This window comes from Bombina bombina, chromosome 2, assembly GCF_027579735.1.
Source record: "Bombina bombina isolate aBomBom1 chromosome 2, aBomBom1.pri, whole genome shotgun sequence".
Taxonomy (NCBI): Eukaryota; Metazoa; Chordata; class Amphibia; order Anura; family Bombinatoridae; genus Bombina; species Bombina bombina.
In genome coordinates this window covers 1,329,528,163-1,329,545,952 of record NC_069500.1, presented here as the reverse complement: position 1 = coordinate 1,329,545,952, position 17,790 = coordinate 1,329,528,163, and the positions used below count along the sequence as shown (strand labels likewise).

Here is a 17,790-nt window from a genome sequence, read left to right as displayed (position 1 = left end):
ATAAAGATGTATATAAATGTGTGTATATATATATATATATATATATATTATATATATATATATATATATATATATATATATATATATATATATATATATATATATATATATATGTGTGTATATATGTATTTACACACATATTTACACACATATAGACATATAAGTTCATTGGAGCCCATTGCAGTTAAGTAGATGAAAACATGTAAAAACATATTTATGCAATATTCATATTTAATAAAGTGTTATACTGTGTATTTACTGCAAATATTTCACATTCCAATGTTCTGCATATTGCAGGATATGTTCAAACTATTTTAAAATAGATATTCCTATATATGTGTGTAAATGTATATATATAATTATGAGTCCAAAAGATGCACTCGCCGTAATGTGAAAAAAATATTTATTTCAAATGAGTGAATGTTTTCGGGGAGTAACCCCCGTCCTCAGACTCTTATGAGAATAAAAACACTTCACTCAATTGAAATAAATATTTTTTTCACTTTACGGCGAGTGCATCTTTTGGACTCATAATTCTAAACATTTACTAGATGGCACCCCACAGCGCACCCCACAGCTGACTATTAGGGACAGTGAGTGCTAAATTCTGGAATTATATATATATATATATATATATATATATATACATACACACACATACACACATACATACATACACACACATATTTGCACAGTACTGTATATTGTGCCAAAAAAATCAGAAATATGTATTTATGAATAAATAGAAGATATTCTTCTATGTAAAGATAATTGGAATGTGTGAAATATTCAAATTTTCATGTCAGGTTAGAGCACTTGAGAATATGCGATGGGGTTAGCGCGAGAGTGGGGTGTTAGGTTGTTTTTCTACTTTTTTTTCTGTTGACTTCTATGGGGAAATATGTGAACGCGGATGCGATAATATAACTGCACTTTTTGAGCTTGTTGGGTAACCACTTGAGTGAAAATAGTTTTCTTTCAACGCATAATACGAGCGCAACCTGACGAACGCTTACTTCTAACGCAATTAACACTCGAGCGGGAGCATTAATCTGGTCCATTATCTGCACAAATGGCCATTTTATTCTTTTTTTAAAAAACTATATTCTTCCAGTGCCAGAAGCTAATTTCTTCTATTGTTCCATAATGCAAGGAATATCAAAACCAAAAAAATGATTTTGTGATTCAGACAGGGCATATAGTGCACCGGACACATACACGCTCCTCGTCCATTTCAACAAAAAATACGAAGAGAACAAAGAAAATTTGAAAGTTGTTTACAATTTTTGTCTTGAAAGAAAAGTGTTGGGTTTCAAGTGTGATCGATCAATTTACATCACCCTGCAGCATCTACTCACTGATTCCTTAGATAAGAACACAAGCGTATTTACATCTGCCCACAGACATTGAGATCAGAAACATGAATTCCGCCAAGCATTTAAAGGACCACTCAATGCAGTACAATTGCATAATTAACAAGTGCATGATAAAAAGACAATGACAAATTTATTTTTCCCCATTTTCCGGCCCCCTATATCATGTGACAGAGATCAGCCAATCACAGACTTTTTTACGTATACCCTGTGAGCTTGTGCACATGCTCAGTTGGATCTTGTTCCCCAGAAAGTGCATGTTCTCTCTGAATCAAAAAAGTTTATTTTGACTTGAGTGTCCCTTTAAGATGGGTGTATGAACAGCTCTTGATTTATCTTTGTAATATCCCTTTACTATCTCCTTCCCTAAACCTAGTCGTCTTCGGTACTGTGTGTTTGGGTACTTCATTAGGCCATGTTACTTCTCTAAGACCTCTCTTGGCAAACTAAGCAGTCTTTATGGCTTTTAATACAATGAAGACAAACAAAATGTATCTTTAAAAGCATCAGCCGAAGTAACTTGTACCTTACGTACCCTTTACGTCGTCTGTTGTTTGTGCATTTAGAGGTTAAATCCCTTAAAAACTCCTGCGACACCTAATGTACAGGGTATGTTGCAGTAGTTATGAGGCTAAAACCAAAATATTTCCTCATCTCTACTTTCTTATGTCACCAAATTCCTATTCAATATCTCTTCCAAAATGGCTTCCCTTTGCCTGAAATAATCATTGTGAAGCTATTATGCATCAGAAGTAATTGTTAACAGCTTCTAAGATTTGAAAATATCTGCATTATATAATAAAACACAAATAAACACATAAAAGATGACAGAAACATTTTCAGTTTACAAAATAAAAGGCAAATGGTCCTAATAAATGTGTAAATTGATTTATTTACTTAAAGGAACATTAAACCCAAACATTTTCTTTTATGATTCAGATAGAGAATACAATTTTAAACAACATTCCAATTTACTTCTATTACCTAATTTGCTGCAATCTTTAGATATCCTTTGTTAAAAGAACACCAATATACATTGGTGAGCCAATCACATGAGTCATCTACAGGGAGTGCAGAATAATTAGGCAAATGAGTATTTTGACCACATCATCCTCTTTATGCATGTTGTCTTACTCCAAGCTGTATAGGCTCGAAAGCCTACTACCAATTAAGCATATTAGGTGATGTGCATCTCTGTAATGAGAAGGGGTGTGGTCTAATGACATCAACACCCTATATCAGGTGTGCATAATTATTAGGCAACTTCCTTTCCTTTGGCAAAATTGGTCAAAAGAAGGACTTGACAGGCTCAGAAATGTCAAAAATAGTGAGATATCTTGCAGAGGGATGCAGCACTCTTAAAATTGCAAAGCTTCTGAAGCGTGATCATCGAACAATCAAGCGTTTCATTCAAAATAGTCAACAGGGTCGCAAGAAGCGTGTGGAAAAACCAAGGCGCAAAATAACTGCCCATGAACTGAGAAAAGTCAAGCGTGCAGCTGCCAAGATGCCACTTGCCACCAGTTTGGCCATATTTCAGAGCTGCAACATCACTGGAGTGCCCAAAAGCACAAGGTGTGCAATACTCAGAGACATGGCCAAGGTAAGAAAGGCTGAAAGACGACCACCACTAAACAAGACACACAAGCTGAAACGTCAAGACTGGGCCAAGAAATATCTCAAGACTGATTTTTCTAAGGTTTTATGGACTGATGAAATGAGAGTGAGTCTTGATGGGCCAGATGGATGGGCCCGTGGCTGGATTGGTAAAGGGCAGAGAGCTCCAGTCCGACTCAGACGCCAGCAAGGTGGAGGTGGAGTACTGGTTTGGGCTGGTATCATCAAAGATGAGCTTGTGGGGCCTTTTCGGGTTGAGGATGGAGTCAAGCTCAACTCCCAGTCCTACTGCCAGTTTCTGGAAGACACCTTCTTCAAGCAGTGGTACAGGAAGAAGTCTGCATCCTTCAAGAAAAACATGATTTTCATGCAGGACAATGCTCCATCACACGCGTCCAAGTACTCCACAGCGTGGCTGGCAAGAAAGGGTATAAAAGAAGAAAATCTAATGACATGGCCTCCTTGTTCACCTGATCTGAACCCCATTGAGAACCTGTGGTCCATCATCAAATGTGAGATTTACAAGGAGGGAAAACAGTACACCTCTCTGAACAGTGTCTGGGAGGCTGTGGTTGCTGCTGCACGCATTGTTGATGATGAACAGATCAAAACGCTGACAGAATCCATGGATGGCAGGCTTTTGAGTGTCCTTGCAAAGAAAGGTGGCTATATTGGTCACTGATTTGTTTTTGTTTTGTTTTTGAATGTCAGAAATGTATATTTGTGAATGTTGAGATGTTATATTGGTTTCACTGATAAAAATAAATAATTCAAATGGGTATATATTTGTTTTTTGTTAAGTTGCCTAATAATTATGCACAGTAATAGTCACCTGCACACACAGATATCCCCCTAAAATAGCTATAACTAAAAACAAACTAAAAACTACTTCCAAAACTATTCAGCTTTGATATTAATGAGTTTTTGGGTTCATTGAGAACATGGTTGTTGTTCAATAATAAAATGAATCCTCAAAAATACAACTTGCCTAATAATTCTGCACTCCCTGTATGTGCAGCCACCTATCAGAAGCTACTGAGCCTATCTAGATATGCTTTTCAGGAAAGATTATCATGAGAATGAAGCAAATTAGATAATAGATGTGAATTAGAAAGTTGTTTAAAATGGTATTCTCTATCTGAACCATGAAAGGAAAAAAAATGGGTTTAATGTCCCTTTAAAACTTGTTTTTTTTCTCGCTAATAACTTAAAAACAAAACCCTATTGAACTGTGAAGCCACACAGTGCAGTCAGGTTTTAATTCCCCAGGGTAGAACACAAAATGAACAGATAATTATGGGTCTGCAAAACCTGAACAAAGCTTCTCAGGTAACGATTTCCAATACTATTTCCCTCACAGCAATGCTTTAATTTCCCTGTGAAGTGGGTAATCAGGTCTTATTATCCTTTAATGTAAACTTCTAGCAATTGCATAGCTCATTCATCACCAGCTCTATAAGATATGCTGTGTGACGCTTCAGATCAGAACTGTAAATATGACAGGGGCCACTATCCAAACATTGTTTATTAAACTATCCTAGAAATGCCAATGCGCTAATTTATCATTTTACTCAAAGTAGATAACAACAGGTTGCTAATACTTCAAGGGAGTATGATAGTAACTCTGTTCTTTACAGTGAATGCTGGTTCCTCCCTAACCAAATGCCTGTGTAGTCATGTCCAGCAGTTTGTGTAGTCATGTCCAGCATTTTGTGTAGTCATGTTCAGCAGTTTGTAAAGTAATGTCCAGCAGTTTGTGTAGTCATGTCCAGCAGTTTGTGTAGTCATGTCCAGCAGTTTGTGTAGTCATGTCCAGCAGTTTGTGTAGTCATGTCCAGCAGTTTGTGTAATCATGTCCAGCAGTTTGTGTAGTCATGTCCAGCAGTTTGTGTAGTCATGTTCAGCAGTTTGTGTAGTCATGTCCAGCAGTTTGTTTAGTCATGTCCAGCAGTTTGTGTAGTCATGTCCAGCAGTTTGTGTAGTCATGTCCAGCAGTTTGTGTAGTCATGTCCAGCAGTTTGCGTCCCTCCATGTCAGCAGCCTCCTCTGTCTCCAAGACTGGCTTTTTGTATCAGGCTGTGTCCCTATATCAGCAGCCACTGTGTGTCTTTCTGTCAATGTCTGTTACCTCATAGAGCAGTATGTGTCCTTGTGTCTAGCACCCTGTGCTGCAGTGATCTGCATGTGTCCCTGATAGCAGCTTGTGTGTTTTCCCAGAAGTCCCTGTTCTATAGTGTGTGTTCCCAGCAGTCCCTGTACTAAAGTGTGTGTTCCCAGCAGTCCCTGTTCTATAGTATGTGTTCCCAACAGTCCCTGTTCTATAGTATATGTTCCCAACAGTCACTGTTCTATAGTATGTGTTCCCAACAGTCCCTGTTCTATAGTATATGTTCCCAACAGTCACTGTTCTATAGTATATGTTCCCAACAGTCCCTGTTCTATAGTGTGTGTTCCCAGCAGTCCCTGTTCTATAGTATGTGTTCCCAACAGTCCCTGTTCTATAGTATATGTTCCCAACAGTCCCTGTTCTATAGTATATGTTCCCAGCAGTCCCTGTTCTATAGTGTGTGTTCCCAGCAGTCCCTGTACTAAAGTGTGTGTTCCCAGCAGTCCCTGTTCTATAGTATGTGTTCCCAACAGTCCCTGTTCTATAGTATATGTTCCCAACAGTCACTGTTCTATAGTATATGTTCCCAACAGTCCCTGTTCTATAGTGTGTTCCCAGCAGTCCCTGTTCTATAGTATGTGTTCCCAACAGTCCCTGTTCTATAGTGTATGTTCCCAGCAGTCCCTGTTCTATAGTATATGTTCCCAACAGTCCCTGTTCTATAGTGTGTGTTCCAAGCAGTCCCTGTTCTATAGTGTATGTTCCCAGCAGTCCCTGTACTAAAGTGTATGTTCCCAACAGTCCCTGTACTAAAGTGTATGTTGCCAACAGTCCCTGTTCTATAGTATATGTTCCCAACAGTCCCTGTTCTATAGTGTATGTTCCCAACAGTCCCTGTTCTATAGTGTGTGTTCCCAGCAGTCCCTGTTCTATAGTGTATGTTCCCAGCAGTCCCTGTACTAAAGTGTATGTTCCCAACAGTCCCTGTTCTATAGTATATTTTCCCAACAGTCCCTGTTCTATAGTGTGTGTTCCTAGCAGTCCCTGTTCTATAGTGTATGTTCCCAGCAGTCCCTGTTCTATAGTGTGTGTTCCCAGCAGTCCCTGTTCTATAGTGTATGTTCCCAACAGTCCCTTTTCTATAGTATATGTTCCCAACAGTCCGTGTTCTATAGTGTGTGTTCCCAGCAGTCCCTGTTCTATAGTGTATGTTCCCAGCAGTCCCTGTTCTATAGTGTGTGATCCCATGACTGGTAATCAAAGCATCTCCCTGTTGAGCAGCTTGTTGTGTGTCCAGCAGTCTCTGAGTGTATCATCTCTCTCTCTCTAGTACTCTATGAGTGTATCATCTCCCTTTCTAATACTCTCTGAGTGTATTATTTCTTTCATGTAATTAGCAAGAGTCCATGAGCTAGTGACGTATGGGATATACATTCCTACCAGGAGGGGCAAAGTTTCCCAAACCTTAAAATGCCTATAAATACACCCCTCACCACACCCACAATTCAGTTTTACAAACTTTGCCTCCTATGGAGGTGGTGAAGTAAGTTTGTGCTAGATTCTACGTTGATATGCGCTCCGCAGCAGGTTGGAGCCCGGTTTTCCTCTCAGCGTGCAGTGAATGTCAGAGGGATGTGAGGAGAGTATTGCCTATTTGAATGCAATGATCTCCTTCTACGGGGTCTATTTCATAGGTTCTCTGTTATCGGTCGTAGAGATTCATCTCTTACCTCCCTTTTCAGATCGACGATATACTCTTATATATATACCATTACCTCTGCTGATTTTCGTTTCAGTACTGGTTTGGCTTTCTACAACATGTAGATGAGTGTCCTGGGGTAAGTAAGTAAGCTTATTTTCTGTGACACTCTAAGCTATGGTTAGGCACTTTTTTATAAAGTTCTAAATATATGTATTCAAACATTTATTTGCCTTGACTCAGGATGTTCAACATTCCTTATTTTCAGTTTCATACTTGGGATAAATGCATTTGTTTCAATCATTTTTTCTTACCTTAAAAAATTTGACTTTTTCCCTGTGGGCTGTTAGGCTCGCGGGGGCAGAAAATGCTTCATTTTATTGCGTCATTCTTGGCGCGGACTTTTTTGGCGCAAAATTTTTTTTCTGTTTCCGGCGTCATACGTGTCGCCGGAAGTTGCGTCATTTTTTGACGTTTTTTTTTCGTCAAAAATGTCGGCGTTCCGGATGTGGCGTCATTTTTGGCGCCAAAAGCATTTAGGCGCCAAATAATGTGGGCGTCTTTTTTGGCGCTAAAAAATATGGGCGTCATTTTTGTCTCCACATTATTTAAGTCTTATTATTTATTGCTTCTGGTTGCTAGAAGCTTGTTCACTGGCATTTTTTTCCCATTCCTGAAACTGTCATTTAAGGAATTTGATCAATTTTGCTTTATATGTTGTTTTTTTCTTTTACATATTGCAAGATGTTCCACGTTGCAACTGAGTCAGAAGATACTTCAGGAAAATCACTGCCCAGTGCTGGAGCTACCAAGCTAAGTGTATCTGCTATAAACTTTTGGTATCTGTTTCTCCAGCTGTTGTTTGTATTGCATGTCATGTCAAACTTATTAATGCAGATAAAATTTCCTTTAGTACTGTTACATTACCTGTTGCTGTTCCGTCAACATCTAATTTTCAGAGTGTTCCTGATAACATAAGAGATTTTATTTTTTAAATCCATTAAGAAGGCTATGTCTGTTATTTCTCCTTCTAGTATACATAAAAGTCTTTTAAAACTTCTCTTTTTTCAGATGAATTTTTAAATGAACATCATCATTCTGATACTATAATGGTTCTTCTGGTTCAGAGGTTTCTGTCTCAGAGGTTGATGCTGATAAATCTTTGTATTTGTTCAAGATGGAATTTATTCGTTCTTTACTTAAAGAAGTATTAATTGCATTAGAAATAGAGGATTCTGGTCCTCTTGATACTAAATGTAAACGTTTAAATAAGGTTTTTAAATCTCCTGTAGTTATTCCAGAAGTGTTTTCTCTCCCTGATGCTATTTCTGAAGTAATTTCCAGGGAATGGAATAATTTGGGTAATTCATTTACTCCTTCTAAACGTTTAAGCAATTATATCCTGTGCCATCTGACAGATTAGAGTTTTGGGACAAAATCTCTAAGGTTAATGGGGCTGTCTCTACTCCTGCTAAACGTACTACTATTCCTATGGCAGATAGTACTTCATTTAAGGATCCTTTAGATAGGAAGATTGGATCCTTTCTAAGAAAAGCTTACTTATGTTCAGGTAATCTTCTTAGACCTGCTATATTTTTAGCGGATGTTGCTGCAGCTTCAACTTTTTGGTTAGAAGCTTTAGCGCAACAAGTAACAGATCATAATTTTATAGCATTATTATTATTCTATAACATGCTAATAATTTTATTTGTGATACCATCTTTTGATATCATTAGAGTTGATGTCAGGTATATGTCTCTAGCTATTTTAGCTAGAAAAGCTTTATGGCTTAAAACTTGGAATGCTGATATGTCTTCTAAGTCAACTTTGCTTTCCCTTTCTTTCCAGGGTAATAAATTATTCGATTTTCAGTTGGATTCTATTATCTCAACTGTTACTGGAGGGAAGGGAACTTTTTTACCAAAGGATAAAAAAATCTAAGGTAAATTTAGGTCTAATAATCATTTTCGTTCCTTTCCTCACAACAAGGAACAAAAGCCTGATCCTTCATCCTCAGGAGCGGTATCAGTTTGGAAACCATTTCCAGTTTGGAATATATCCAAGCCTTATAGAAACCTGTAGCCAGCTCCTAAATACCCATGAAGGTGCGGCCCTCATTCCAGCTCAGCTGGTATGGGGCAGTTTACGTTTTCTTTTAAGGTACAGAATTGGCTTCAAGTTAAGGCCTCCTGCAAAGAGATTTTTTTCTTTCCCGTGTCCCAGTAAACACAGCAAAGGCTCAGCATTTCTGAAATGTGTTTCAGATCTAGAGTTGGCTGGAGTAATTATGCCAGTTCCAGTTCTGGAACAGGGGCTGGGGTTTTATTCTATCTCTTCATTGTACCAAAGAAGGTCAATTCCTTCAGACCAGTTCCGGATCTATCTATATTGAATCGTTATGTAAGGATACCAACATTCAAGATGGTAACTGTAGGACTATCCTGCCTTTTGTTTAGCAAGGGCATTATATGTCTACAATAGATTTACAGGTTGCATATCTGCATATTCCGATTCATCCGGATCACTTTTAGTTTCTGAGATTCTCTTTTTAGACAAGCATTACCAGTTTTGTGGCTCTACCGTTTGGCCTAGCGTCAGCTCCAAGAATTTTTTTCAAAGGTTCTCGGTGCCCTTCTGTCTGTAATCAGAGAACAGGGTTTTGGTATTTCCTTTTTTGGACGATATCTTGGTACTTGCTCAGTCTTCACATTTTCGCAGAATCTCATACAAATCGACTTGTGTTGTTTCTTCAAGATCATGGTTGGAGGATCAATTTACCAATCAGTTCATTGTTTCCTCAGACAAGGGTAACCTTTTTAGGTTTCCAGATAGATTCAGTGTCTATGACTCTGTCCTTGTCAGATAAGAGAAGTTTAACATTGATATCAGCTTGTCAAAACATTCAGTCACAATCATTCCCTTTGGTAGCCTTATGCATGGGAAATTTTAGGTCTTAGGACTGCCGCATCGGATGCGATCTCCTTTGCTCATTTTCACATGCGACCTCTTCAGCTCTGTATGCTGAACCAGTGGTGCAGGGATTACACAAAGATATCTCAATTAATATCTTTAAAACGATTATACGACACTCTCTGACATGGTGGACAGTTCACCATCGTTTAGTTCAGGGGGCTTCTTTGTTCTTCCGACCTGGACTATAATCTCAACAGATGCAAGTCTTACAGGTTGGGGAGCTGTGTGGGGGTCTCTGACGGCACAAGGGGTTTGGGAATCTCAGGAGGTGAGATTACCGATCAATATTTTGGAACTCCGTGCAATTTTCAGAGCTCTTCAGTCTTGGCCTCTTCTGAAGAGAGAGTTGTTCATTTGTTTTCAGATAGACAATGTCACAGCTGTGGCATACATCAATCATCAAGGAGGGACTCACAGTCCTCTGGCTATGAAAGAAGTATCTCGAATTTTGGTTTGGGCGGAATCCAGCTCCTGTCTAATCTCTGCGGTTCATATCCCAGGTATAGACAATTGGGAAGCGGATTATCTCAGTCGCCAAACGTTGCATCCGGGCGAATGGTCTCTTCACCCAGAGGTATTTCTTCAGATTGTTCAAATGTGGGAACTCCCAGAAATAGATCTGATGGCTTCTCATCTAAACAAGAAACTTCCCTGGTATCTGTCCAGATCCTGGGATCCTCGGGCGGGGGCAGTGGATGCATTATCACTTCCTTGGAAGTATCATCCTGCCTATATCTTTCCGCCTCTAGTTCTTCTTCCAAGAGTATTCTCCAAGATTCTAAGGAATGCTCGTTTGTCCTGCTGGTAGCTCCAGCATGGCCTCACAGGTTTTGGTATGCGGATCTTGTCCGGATGGCCTCTTTCCAGCTGTGGACTCTTCCGTTAAGACCAGACTTTCTGTCGCAAGGTCCTTTTTTTCCATCAGGATCTCAAATACTTAAATTTTAAGGTATAGAGTTTGAACGCTTGATTCTTGGTCAAAGAAGGTTTCTCTGACTCTGTGTTTAATACTATGTGACAGGCTCGTAAATCTGTATCTAGTGAGATATATTATAGAGTCTGGAAGACTTATATTTCTTAGTGTCTTTCTCATCATTTTTTCTTGGCATTCTTTTTGAATACCGAGAATTTTTCAGTTTCTTCAGGATGGTTTAGATAAAGGTTTGTCCGCAAGTTCCTTGAAAGGACAAATCTCTGCTCTTTCTGTTCTTTTTTCACAGAAGGATTGCTAATCTTCCTGATATTTCATTGTTTTGTACAAGCTTTGGTTCGTATAAAACCTGTCATTAAGTCAATTTCTCCTCTTTGGAGTTTGAATTTGGTTCTGGGGGCTTTTCAAGCTCCTCCTTTTGAACCCATGCATTCTTTGGTCGTTATATTACTTTCTTGGAAAGTTTTGTTTCTTTTGGCCATCTCTTCTGCCAGAAGAGTCTCTGAATTTTCTGCTCTTTCTTGTGAGTCTCCTTTTCTGATTTTTCATCAGGATGAGGCGGTGCTGCGAACTTCTTTTGAATTTTTTACCTAAGGTTGTGAATTCTAACAACCTTAGTAGAGAAATTGTGGTTCCTTCATTATGTCCTAATCCTATGAATTCTAGGAGAAATCATTGCATTCTTTGGATGCTGTTAGAGTTTTGTATTATTTGTCATCTTTTCCGGTTCTAGAAAAGGCCAGAAAGCTTCTGCCATTTCTTTGGCATCTTGGTTGAAATCTTTATTTCATCATGCTTATGTCGAGTCGGGTAAAACTCCGCCTCTAAGGATTACAGTTCATTCTACTAGTTCAGTTTCTACTTCCTGGGCGTTTAGGAATGAAGCTTCGATTGATCAGATTTGCAAAGCAGCAACTTGGTCCTCTTTGCATACTTTTTCTAAATTCTACCATTTTGATGTGTTTTCTTCTTCTGAAGCAGTTTTTGGTAGAAAAGTACTTCAGGCAGTGGTTTCAGTTTGAATCTTCTGCTTATGTTTTTCATTAAACTTTATTTTGGGTGTGGATTATTTTCAGCAGGAATTGGCTGTCTTTATTTTATCCCTCCCTCTCTAGTGACTCTTGTGTGGAAAGATCCACATCTTGGGTAGTCATTATCCCATACGTCACTAGCTCATGGACTCTTGCTAATTACATGAAAGAAAACATAATTTATGTAAGAACTTACCTGATAAATTCATTTCTTTCATATTAGCAAGAGTCCATGAGGCCCGCCCTTTTTTGTGGTGGTTATGATTTTTTTGTATAAAGCACAATTATTCCCAATTCCTTATTTTATATGCTTTCGCACTTTTTTCTTATCACCCCACTTCTTGGCTATTCGTTAAACTGAATTGTGGGTGTGGTGAGGGGTGTATTTATAGGCATTTTAAGGTTTGGGAAACTTTGCCCCTCCTGGTAGGAATGTATATCCCATACGTCACTAGCTCATGGACTCTTGCTAATATGAAAGAAATGAATTTATCAGGTAAGTTCTTACATAAATTATGTTTTCCCTCTCTAGTACTCTCTAAATGTATCATCTCTCTCTCTCTAGTACTCTCTGAGTGTATCATCTCCCTCTCTCTAGTACTCTCTGAGTGTATCATCTCCCTCTCTCTAGTACTCTCTGAGTGTATCATCTCTCTCTCTCTAGTACTCTCTGAGTGTATCATCTCCCTCTCTCTAGTACTCTCTGAGTGTATCATCTCCCTCTCTCTAATACTCTCTGAGTGTATCATCTCCCTCTCTAGTACTCTCTAAAGGGAGTCATCTCTCTCTCTCTGTAGTACTCTCTAAGTGTATAATTTCTCTCTCTAGTACTCTCTGAGTGTATCATCTCCCTCTCTCTAGTACTCTCTGAGTGTATCATCTCCCTCTCTCTAGTACTCTCTGAGTGTATCATCTCTCTCTCTCTAGTACACTCTGAGTGTATCATCTCTCTCTCTCTAGTACTCTCTGAGTGTATCATCTCTCTCTCTCTAGTACTCTCTGAGTGTATCATCTCCCTCTCTCTAATACTCTCTGAGTGTATCATCTCCCTCTCTCTAGTACTCTCTGAGTGTATCATCTCCCTCTCTCTAATACTCTCTGAGTGTATCATCTCCCTCTCTCTAGTACTCTCTGAGTGTATCATCTCCCTCTCTAGTACTCTCTAAAGGGAGTCATCTCTCTCTCTCTGTAGTACTCTCTAAGTGTATAATTTCTCTCTCTAGTACTCTCTGAGTGTATCATCTCCCTCTCTCTAGTACTCTCTGAGTGTATCATCTCCCTCTCTCTAGTACTCTCTGAGTGTATCATCTCCCTCTCTAGTACTCTCTGAGTGTATCATCTCCCTCTCTAGTACTCTCTAAAGGGAGTCATCTCTCTCTCTCTGTAGTACTCTCTAAGTGTATAATTTCTCTCTCTAGTACTCTCTGAGTGTATCATCTCCCTCTCTCTAGTACTCTCTGAGTGTATCATCTCCCTCTCTCTAGTACTCTCTGAGTGTATCATCTCTCTCTCTCTAGTACTCTCTGAGTGTATCATCTCCCTCTCTCTAATACTCTCTGAGTGTATCATCTCCCTCTCTCTAGTACTCTCTGAGTGTATCATCTCCCTCTCTCTAATACTCTCTGAGTGTATCATCTCCCTCTCTCTAGTACTCTCTGAGTGTATCATCTCCCTCTCTAGTACTCTCTAAAGGGAGTCATCTCTCTCTCTCTCTCTCTCTGTAGTACTCTCTAAGTGTATAATTTCTCTCTCTAGTACTCTCTGAGTGTATCATCTCTCTCTCTAGCACTCTCCCGAATGTATAACTCATCCCCCCTCTAGCAGTCTCAGTGTATAACATCTCCATCTCTAGCAGTGTCTGGGTGTATAACTCATCTCCCTCTCTAGCAGTCTCAGTGTACAAATAATCTCCCACTCTAGCAGTCTCTGGGTGTATAACTCATCTCCCTCTCTAGCAGTCTCAAGTGTATAACTCATCCCCCTCTCTAGCAGTCTCAAGTGTATAACTCATCCCCCTCTCTAGCAATCTCAGTGTATAACTCATCCCCCTCTCTAGCAATCTCAGTGTATAAATCATCTCCCTCTCTAGCAATCTCAGTGTATAAATCATCTCCCTCTCTAGCAGTCTCAATGTATAAATCATCTCCCTCTCTAGCAATCTCAGTGTATAAATCATCTCCCTCTCTAGCAATCTCAGTGTATAAATCATCTCCCTCTCTAGCAGTCTCAAGTGTATAAATAATCTCCCTCTCTAGCAGTCTCTGTGTGTATAACTCATCCCCCTCTCTAGCAGTCTCTGGGTGTATAACTCATCCCCCTCTCTAGCAGGCTCTGGGAGTATAACTCATCCCCCTCTCTATCAGGCTCTGCAGTGGCGTCACTAGGGTTGGTGTCACCCGGTGCGGTAAGTCATGGTGTCACCCCCCCCCCCATAAAGCAGACACACACAAAAACCCAGGCAAACACACATACAAACACTCAGAAACACTTAAAAACATTCTCAGATGCACACACAAACACTCGGAAACACACTCAGACACACACACAAAAACACTGAGACACACAAAAACTCAGACACACACATACAAAATATGTAAACTGCACTGCATTAATTATGAAGCTCATGCCTAGAGCTGCTCCCTGGCTCAGCAGAACATCAAATGAAAGATAAACAAAGCATTTTAAAATAAATCACTGAAGAAAAGGTTTAGGCGCAAACTATGAAAATTCTGCTCTCTGACTCTGTTCCAAATCTGTCAGTGCACAGCCATGGGCCGCATGTCACTGAGCAGTGAGCACCGATAGGCAGGCAGGTTTAGGCTAGCAGCGCAACTTTGCAAGCCCCACGGCACACCCACAACATTCATTGTGAAATTGGGCAGGGGAGGAGCAAAGTACAAACAAGCAAAAGCAGCTGGGAAAACTATTTGTTGAAATTGCAGCACTGGCTCAAGGGGCAAAAAAATTGTGTGTCTACAACTTCCCCAGTCCCACTAATGTTCACAAATGCCAGCCTCTAATAAAATAATCTATGCATCTCAACAATGTATTTCTTTGAATTTCAATAAAATTAAAAAAAGAAAAAAAAACTTTTTTTTTTTTGTGTCACCCCCTGGAGGGTGTCACCCAGGTGCAGCCCGCACCCCCCTAGTGACGCCACTGAGGCTCTGGGTGTATAACTCGTCCCCCTCTCTATCAGGCTCTGGGTGTATAACTCATCCCCCTCTCTAGCAGTCTCTGGGTGTATAAATCATCCCCCTCTCTAGCAGTCACTCTCTGAGTCTATAACTCATCTCCATCTCTAGCTGTCTCAGTGTATAACTCATCTCCCTCTCTAGCAGTCTCAGTGTATAACTTCTCCCTCTCTAGCAGTCTCAGTGTATAACTCATCTCCATCTCTAGCTGTCTCAGTGTATAACTCATCTCCCTCTCTAGCAGTCTCAATGTATAACTTCTCCCTCTCTAGCAGTCTCAGTGTATAAATCATCTCCCTCTCTAGCAGTCTCAGTGTATAAATCATCTCCCTCTCTAGCAGTCTCAGTGTATAACTCATCTCCCTCTCTAGCAGTCTCAGTGTATAAATCATCTCCCTCTCTAGCAGTCTCAGTGTATAACTCATCTCCCTCTCTAGCAGTCTCAGTGTATAACTCATCTCCCTCTCTAGCAGTCCCAGTGTATAACACATCTCCCCCTCTAGCAGTCTCAGTGTATAAATCATCTACCTCTCTGGCAGTCTCAGTGTATAACTCATCTCCCTCTCTAGCAGTCTCAATGTATAACTTCTCCCTCTCTAGCAGTCTCAGTGTATAACTCATCTCCCTCTCTGGCAGTCTCAGTGTATAAATCATCTCCCTCTCTAGCAGTCTCAGTGTATAACTCATCTCCCTCTCTAGCAGTCCCAGTGTATAACACATCTCCCCCTCTAGCAGTCTCAGTGTATAACTCATCTCCCAATCTAGCAGTCTCAGTGTATAACTCATCTCCCTCTCTAGCAGTCCCAGTGTATAACTCATCTCCCAATCTAGCAGTCTCAGTGTATAACACATCTCCCCCTCTAGCAGTCTCAGTGTATAACTCATCTCCCTCTCTAGCAGTCCCAGTGTATAACACATCTCCCTCTCTAGCAGTCTCAGTGTATAACTCATCTCCCAATCTAGCAGTCTCAGTGTATAACTCATCTCCCCCTCTAGCAGTCTCAAGTGTATAACACATCTCCCCCTCTAGCAGTCTCAGTGTATAACTCATCTCCCCCTCTAGCAGTCTCAGTGTATAACTCATCTCCCTCTCTAGCAGTCTCAAGTGTATAACTCATCTCCCCCTCTAGCAGTCTCAAGTGTATAACTCATCTCCCTCTCTAGCAGTCTCAAGTGTATAACACATCTCCCTCTCTAGCAGTCTCAGTGTATAACTCATCTCCCTTTCCAGCAGTCTCAAGTGTATAACTCATCTCCCCCTCTAGCAGTCTCAAGTGTATAACACATCTCCCCCTCTAGCAGTCTCAGTGTATAACTCATCTCCCCCTCTAGCAGTCTCAGTGTATAACTCATCTCCCCCTCTAGCAGTCTCAGTGTATAACTCATCTCCCTCTCTAGCAGTCTCAGTGTATAACTCATCTCCCTCTCTAGCAGTCTCAGTGTATAACTCATCTCCCAATCTAGCAGTCTCAGTGTATAACTCATCTCCCTCTCTAGCAGTCTCAAGTGTATAACACATCTCCCCCTCTAGCAGTCTCAGTGTATAACTCATCTCCCAATCTAGCAGTCTCAGTGTATAACTCATCTCCCTCTCTAGCAGTCTCAAGTGTATAACTCATCTCCCCCTCTAGCAGTCTCAAGTGTATAACTCATCTCCCTCTCTAGCAGTCTCAAGTGTATAACACATCTCCCTCTCTAGCAGTCTCAGTGTATAACTCATCTCCCTTTCCAGCAGTCTCAAGTGTATAACTCATCTCCCCCTCTAGCAGTCTCAAGTGTATAACACATCTCCCCCTCTAGCAGTCTCAGTGTATAACTCATCTCCCTCTCTAGCAGTCTCAAGTGTATAACTCATCTCCCCCTCTAGCAGTCTCAGTGTATAACTCATCTCCCAATCTAGCAGTCTCAGTGTATAACTCATCTCCCTCTCTAGCAGTCTCAAGTGTATAACTCATCTCCCCCTCTAGCAGTCTCAAGTGTATAACTCATCTCCCCCTCTAGCAGTCTCAAGTGTATAACTCATCTCCCCCTCTAGCAGTCTCAAGTGTATAACTCATCTCCCTCTCTAGCAGTCTCAAGTGTATAACTCATCTCCCCCTCTAGCAGTCTCAGTGTATAACTCATCTCCCTCTCTAGCAGTCTCAAGTGTATAACACATCTCCCCCTCTAGCAGTCTCAGTGTATAACTCATCTCCCTCTCTAGCAGTCTCAAGTGTATAACACATCTCCCCCTCTAGCAGTCTCAGTGTATAACTCATCTCCCAATCTAGCAGTCTCAGTGTATAACTCATCTCCCTCTCTAGCAGTCTCAAGTGTATAACTCATCTCCCCCTCTAGCAGTCTCAAGTGTATAACTCATCCCCCTCTCTAGCAGTTTCAAGTGTATAACTCATCCCCCTCTCTAGCAGTCTCAAGTGTATAACTCATCCCCCTCTCTAGCAGTCACTCTCTGAGTCTATAACTCATCTCCATCTCTAGCAGTCTCAGTGTATATAGCAGTCTCTGTGGGTATATTTTCACTGATCAGCAGTCTCCGGGTGTATCTCTCACGTCTTTGAGTGGACCTACTTAGCTACCAGTCTCTTTGTGTATATCTCTATAACAAGTCCCTATGTACTCTCATCAACAGTAATCTCTCTAAACTTTTGAGACTCGCATTCTTTCCCCAGCTCTGCCCTCCCATTTTTATCTCCACCCACTTTTCTTAGCCCCTCTCCTCTCGGTCACATAATTAATGTCACATCAGAGCGTCCATTGTGTCCGGTGTCTGTGCTACTACTCTGTTTCCGTTCCTGTCTGTCAGTGGTTTTATTCTCTCTGGCAGCCTTACCCAGCTCCTCTTCCTGCAGCTTCTCACAGGTCTTG

General features: G+C 40.6%; 1 protein-coding gene across 1 annotated transcript in view; it reads right to left on the bottom strand.

The window, feature by feature from the left end:
• Positions 1 to 17,790, bottom strand: part of MFSD10 (major facilitator superfamily domain containing 10) — a 171,912-nt gene extending 154,122 nt beyond the window's left edge. Inside the window, 1 exon segment of the mRNA XM_053704198.1 lies at positions 17,756 to 17,790. The gene's annotated coding sequence lies outside the window, so the exon portion shown is untranslated.